The following is a 6,938-nucleotide window of genomic DNA, read 5'->3' as shown; positions in this document are numbered from 1 at the left end:
GGCCTTTAGGTGTTCTTAAAAGTCATATTGATTTTTTTTTAAAGAGTACAAGCAGTATTATGGTAAAAATTCTTGTTGCAATTGATCAAGTTCCAATAGCAATAATACTGCTAGATTTGTTGGTTGTTTGTAATATATAGCTAGGATAGTATCAAGAATTTAAACCTTGAAGAACCAAAATGTCAATTCGCTCTTTTGTCACTCAAAAAGATTAAAAAATCATTCAAAGATGATGTAGTATTAAATTAGAATGGCTATCGTAAAAAATAAGAAAATTAAAAATTCTTAAAATAAGATTAAGGACTAAAAAGGTATTAACAAGAGTAAAAAAGGCTTCATTCTTACTATATATACTCTTAACTATGAGCTATATGGCAATATCCTATAAGACCTCAAAAACATGTTGACTTTATAAGACACATATTTTAACTTGGAAGATAAGTTTTTTATATGTATACCTTATAATTAGCTTATTATGCAAGCTAAAAATATGTGGTGAATTTTTTGACTAAGTTTTAAGCCTAACAATCAACTACAAATACATGTTAAGTCAAATCTATGTTAAGTTAAACCTAAAAATCAACTACAAATTGTCAGGGACAAGAACTCGATGAAAGCTAAAGAGTAAGTGAGACTTTTCTCAAAAAGAAATAGGACAAAATAGAAATATGTATATTAAGAAAGAAACTGGAATGGCTATTGCCAAAATACAAGAAAACTAGAGACCCTTGAAACTAGACTAGAAGCAAGAAAGGAGTTGACAAGAGTGAAGAGGGCTTCACTCTTGCCTCTATATATACTATCTAACTAGAAGCCACGTGGCGATGTTCTATAAGACCTCCAATATATGTTGACTTTCTAGGCCACATGCCTTTGCTTGCAAGGCAAGTTTTCTATGGATGGACCACGTAGTTAGCTTGTTCTTTAAGCTTCCAACATGCGTGGCACATGGCTAACTTGTTGACCAAGTTTCTAACCTAAAAGTCAACTATAGACTCCTATAAAGTCAAAGCAGCGTCTATGAAGCTTCTAAGAAGCTTTTCTAGAAGATATTACACAATTAACCTACTTTTACATACTTTTATCTATTCATATAGGTAATTATATGTATGTCCGTGACATTACCCCTCCTTCTAGGGACGAGTTCCACGAGGAGCGGTGATTATATATTGAGAAAATCTAATATGCGGCGAATTGTATTTGCTACATACTCTGATCTTTGTTCTCTTTGAAGATAGTTGATGGGTCCTCTTAGCCATCGATAGTGTCCCATTCCAGGGCGAGAAGACCACCCTGTTATTTGATCACTGTTGAGGCCTTCATAACTTCCTTCAAATAATACATTTGAAACACCATCAGGAGTCGTTCCTATCTCCAATAATATCACCAAACATCGAGAATCTCTTCCAAGGTCGTGATACCAAACGCGTTGTATCTCACCATCTATTCAAGGAAGAACATGTCGTTCTTGAGGGTCTTCATTTTGGTTGCGTCGTCTTGAAGGTTGTGACAATCGCAATGTCTCATCCGGTTAGTCAGCAAACGAAGGTTCTTGAGTTGAATCCGCTGGTTGTTGGCTCTCCATCTAATTGGCGTCACAAAATGCAAAGAAGTTACAAACAAAGATAGGAAATTGAATGTTATCTTGCTTCAATCTTGTCTCTTTTATAAGAGAGGTTTTCATCTTGGTTTTGATGGATGTCGTTGATGAAAAACTTTGACTTTAGCTGATGCATTTGCTAGATTCCTGGATGGCTCCCATGTGCGCTCACTAATATCATATCCGCACCAATGAACAAGATATTCCAGCTTATTTCGGCGCCGCCTTGAGTCTAATATCTCTTCCACCTCAAATTCTTCATTATTATCTACTTCTATAAGAGGCGGTGGCATTTGTCTTCTTCCTTGTATATCCACTGTCTTATATGGTTGAAGAAGAGACACGTGGAATACAGGATGGATCTTCATTGACTCCGGTAGATGTAACTGATATGCAACTGGGTTGATCTGTTCAGAAACAGAAAAGGGGCCAAGCCTACGATAGTCCAATTTGTCACAAGGTCGAGTGGTCTTGATATTGCGACGAAGTAGCCATACCTTATCACCCACGTTGAGTTGTGGTTGCTCTTTACGATATACATCTGCATTTATCTTTTGTCGTTCTTGAGCTTTCTTCAACTGCGCCTTCATTATTGCATGTAACTCTGACAACCGATTTGCCATATCTTCTGCTGCAGGATTATCAACTTTTGAAAAATCAAAAGTATCAAGTCGTGGATGATAGCCATAATTGGCAAAGAAAGGTGTTTGTTGCGTGGAAGAATGTACCGTATTATTATAAGCAAACTCTGCCAATGGCAGAAGGTTTGTCCAATCATCTTGTTGGTAGTTGATGGTACACCTTAAATACTGTTCCAAGACTTGGTTTACGCGCTCTGTTTGTCCATCAGTTTGAGGATGGAAAGCTGAAGATAGCTTTATGTCCACTTTTAAAATCTTGAAAAGAGTCCTCCAGAATCTCGACACAAATTGAGTTCCCCTATCCGATATGATATCTTTAGGTAATCCATGATAGCGATAGATATTATCAATGAAAAGCTTAGCTGTTTCTTCACCTGTGGTAGATTTTGTACATGGCATAAAATGTGCCATCTTGGTGAAACGATCTACTATCACAAATATAGAATCATAAGATCTTGAGTTTGGAAGATCTGTGATGAAATCCATAGAAACAGAAGACCATGGTTGTTCTGGTATAGGTAATGGCTGAAGAAGTCCGTAAGGTCGATGTCGAGGAATTTTTGATCTTGAACAAATATCACATGATTGTACAAAGTCTTTGATTGACTTCCACATTTGTGGCCACCAAAAATCTCTTGATATGAGTTCCAAAGTCTTATTATATCCAAAGTGCCCTGCTGCTGGAAAGTCATGACGTGCTTGAAGAACACGCAAACGTGCTTTTCCTTCTGGAACATATAGGCGTCCTTCAAAATATAATAGATTATTCTTGAACTCAAACTTAGAAGAATCATGAGACTTGGAAGAATTATTCTCGATATCATCAACAAGAGGGTCTGAGGACATACTGGACTGGATTTGCTTGAGAAAAGTTGAATCAACAGTCAATGTTGATTTCACTGCTCGGAGATGAAATTGCTCCGGTTTCAAGAGGACCGTTCTTTGTTGCTCAAAAGCTGCATCTCCTTCTTTTGGTGCAAAATAAGAACGTCTAGACAGGGCATCGGACAAACCTTGTTGTTTTCCTGGCCGATAAGTGATAATGAAGTCGAATCTTGACAAAGACATACTCCAACGAGCTTGACGACGATTCAACACGCGTGCTGACATGAAATACTCGAGGTTCTTGTGATCTGTATACACAGTGATTGGACTAGAAACACCTTCTAGATAATGACGCCATTCTTGAAAGGAATCCACGATTGCAAGAAGTTCTTTATCGTGGATCTCATAATTGATCTCGACTGCTGAGAATTTTCTTGAATGAAAAGCTATCGGATGAAGTTTGTCATCTGTTCCCATTTGTGATAAAACTGCACCCAAGGCAAAATCCGATGCGTCTGTTTCCATAAAAAATACCTTGGAAAAATCAACACAATATAAGACTGGTGCAGAGACAAACGATGTCTTCAAGGCTTCAAATGCTGCTTCCGCTTCTTGATTCCATTGGAATTTATCTTTACTAGTCAAGCGTGTAAGTGGAGCCGCAACTCGTGAGAAGTCTTTGATGAAGATCCGATAGTAATTGGCAAATCCCAAGAAACATTGGACATCTCTTACTGTCTTTGGAATCTTCCAATCCATGATTGTTTGGACTTTCTTAGAATCCATCATAAGACCATCATTTGAAATGATGTATCCTAAAAAGTCAACTTGAGTTGTGTGAAATACACACTTTTCCATCTTGGCGTACAATCCTGCATCTCTGAGTTTTTGTAATACTTGACGAACATGTATTTCATGTTCTTCAACATTCTTAGAATAAATCAGGATATCGTCTAGGTAGCAGACGACAAAATTGTCTAAGAATTCACGAAATACATCATTCATGAGATGTTGAAAAGCAGTTGGTGCATTTGTGAGTCCAAAAGGCATGACATTATATTCAAAATGCCCGTACCTGGTTCGAAACGCAGTCTTCCATTCATCTCCTTCTTTGATCCGTACTAGATTATATGCTCCTCTTAGATCTATTTTTGTATAGATCTTAGCTTGATTCAACTGGTCAAGGAGTCCTGATATCAAAGGTAATGGATACCTGTTCTTGATTGTGATCTTGTTGAGTCCTCGATAGTCAACACACATTCGTAAAGATCCATCTTTTTTCTTTACGAATAAAATTGGAGCTCCTGCTGGAGATTTTGAATGGCGTATGAAATTCTTCGCTAAATTCTCGTCAATATATGTCTTGAGTTCAGCCAACTCATCTTGCGATAAACTGTGAATTGGTCCAAATGGTGGCTGAGTTCCTTCCTTGAGATCGATTGAACAATCGTATGGGCGATGCTCAGGAAGAATATCTGCATTCTTTTTCTCAAAAACGTCTTGATAATCCTGATATTGACTTGGAATGCCACTTGAAGTCTTTACGCTTTCAGAAATAGGTGCAGCATAAATAGCAAAAGTTGATCCTTCTTTTGCTGCGTGTATAAATGCTTTTGTACCTATAGGTGTGAGTTTTACTATACTAGACTCATGGTTTTTTACTTGGTTAATAGAACTGTTACTAATGCTCTGAGGAAAATCAAGTTTACGAGAAATCCAATCTATTCGAGGATTATACTTTTCTAACCATGATAAGCCTAAAATTACTGGATTAGAGGGAGATCTAATTATATTAAAAATTACGCAACTACTATGACCATTTATTACTACATCTACAGGAAGTGTTTCGTGAGTTACATCTCTAGAAGACAACGGACGACCATCTATGACTTCTACGTGTACAGGTTTAATTTTTTGTATTAATGATATTCTATGACATCTAGCAAATTCTTCATCTAAAAAATAAGATGAGGCTCCTGAATCTACCAAGGCAGAGGCTTTGTAATTATTAGGTCCTAAACGCACATCTATTATAAAACAAGGAGATGGTTTTGAGGAGAGGATAGGACCTTTATTAGAAGTTGTACAAGATTCCAGCCGCACGGTCCCTATTGTAGCTGGACGTACTCGTTTTCCGACATACTGTCTTCTTTGACAGCCGTACTCCTCATTTTGTAGTTACGTCGCTTCTTTGGACAATGTTGAGCAGTGTGCTTAGGTTCTCCACAATATAAGCACAATCCTTCTTGTCGACGACGAGACTTTTCTTGCTCAGTAAGAGGTTTGAAACGTAACGCATCAATTTGCATATCCTCTACTTCCGAAGGTATGTGTTGAGGAGACGTCGGTGTTGCCATTGAATTGTAGTAACGTTGAGGCCCACTTGTGCGATTCTCGGATCGAAATTCAAAAAGTCGATTGTCGCACTTCACAGCAAAGTCAATTGCTTGACTCAATGTTTGAAGATCAGGTAAATTAAGCATCAATTTCTTTACCTCATATTGTAATCCGTAGAGAAATTGACTCACAAGTGCGGCATCATCCCACTTGATATCAGTTGCAAGTTGTCAAAATTACGAAGCATATAATGTTACTGATCGATTGCCTTGTCGCAAAATACGGATCTTGTTGGTTGCAACACGAATTGCATCATGTTCTCCAAACATGGATCGAAACTCTGCCAAAAAAGCCTCCAGATTATCCAATATTGGATCTCGTCGTTCAAGAAAAGATGAAAACCATGACAATGCTGAACCTGAAAGAAGTGTACCAATGAATCTTACTTGTGACCCTGGAGTTGGATAGCTCTGGGGTTGAAGTTCAATCACTAGTTGGACCTGATTGATGAATCCTCGAAACTTGGATCTGGTACCATCAAACTTCTCGGGCAAGGCAACTCTCGGTTCTCTAACACTCGAAGGGTGTTCCATTCTGGGAGAAGGGACATGGTTTGGTGCAGATGTTGAAGCGGCCCCAATCATCTCTATATCTTCACTTCCTACCATTCTTGTTGCTCCTTGTGGTGGTAAATTGAGTTGATGCATCGCAAGCATTAACTCCCTCAATTGTTCTTGCATCTGTGCCATTGCACTCTTCATTTCAACAAGCTCTGCCATAGTAGCACTTAGAAAAGAGAAGATGTCTAACAACGCTCAAAACAAATAGAAGAGAGGAATTGATAACAAAGAAAATACTAAGAACAATATCAGTTTAAAAGAGGGTAATCCGCAACTTCTAATGCGCTTATGTCTTATCAAGAAAAAGGGGTAATCCACTCTTAATCAAGAAAAGACAAAGCTCTGATATTGTAAGTGTACTCTTGTCAATCTGTCAGGGACAAGAACTCGATGAAAGCTAAAGAGTAAGTGAGACTTTTCTCAAAAAGAAATAGGACAAAATAGAAATATGTATATTAAGAAAGAAACTGGAATGGCTATTGCCAAAATACAAGAAAACTAGAGACCCTTGAAACTAGACTAGAAGCAAGAAAGGAGTTGACAAGAGTGAAGAGGGCTTCACTCTTGCCTCTATATATACTATCTAACTAGAAGCCACGTGGCGATGTTCTATAAGACCTCCAATATATGTTGGCTTTCTAGGCCACATGCCTTTGCTTGCAAGGCAAGTTTTCTATGGATGGACCACGTAGTTAGCTTGTTCTTTAAGCTTCCAACATGCGTGGCACATGGCTAACTTGTTGACCAAGTTTCTAACCTAAAAGTCAACTATAGACTCCTATAAAGTCAAAGCAGCGTCTATGAAGCTTCTAAGAAGCTTTTCTAGAAGATATTACACAATTAACCTACTTTTACATACTTTTATCTATTCATATAGGTAATTATATGTATGTCCGTGACACAAATACATGTTAA

General features: G+C 37.8%; 1 long non-coding RNA gene across 1 annotated transcript; it reads right to left on the bottom strand.

Annotated features, from left to right (window-relative positions):
* Window positions 1-651: 651 nt before the first annotated feature.
* LOC149988495 (uncharacterized) lies at window positions 652-3,914 on the bottom strand. The gene is made up of 2 exons (XR_016504607.1): window positions 3,090-3,914; window positions 652-2,969 (listed from the first exon to the last, which is right to left on the bottom strand). It is a non-coding gene; the product is annotated as an uncharacterized LOC149988495 (long non-coding RNA).
* Between the last annotated feature and the right edge of the window lie 3,024 nt (window positions 3,915-6,938).

The sequence above is a fragment of the Physcomitrium patens genome, chromosome 8 (assembly GCF_059467195.1).
Source record: "Physcomitrium patens ecotype Gransden chromosome 8, ASM5946719v1, whole genome shotgun sequence".
Taxonomy (NCBI): domain Eukaryota; kingdom Viridiplantae; phylum Streptophyta; class Bryopsida; order Funariales; family Funariaceae; genus Physcomitrium; species Physcomitrium patens.
The sequence above is the reverse complement of the archived record's forward strand: the minus strand, read 5'-3'. Positions and strand labels throughout refer to the sequence as shown.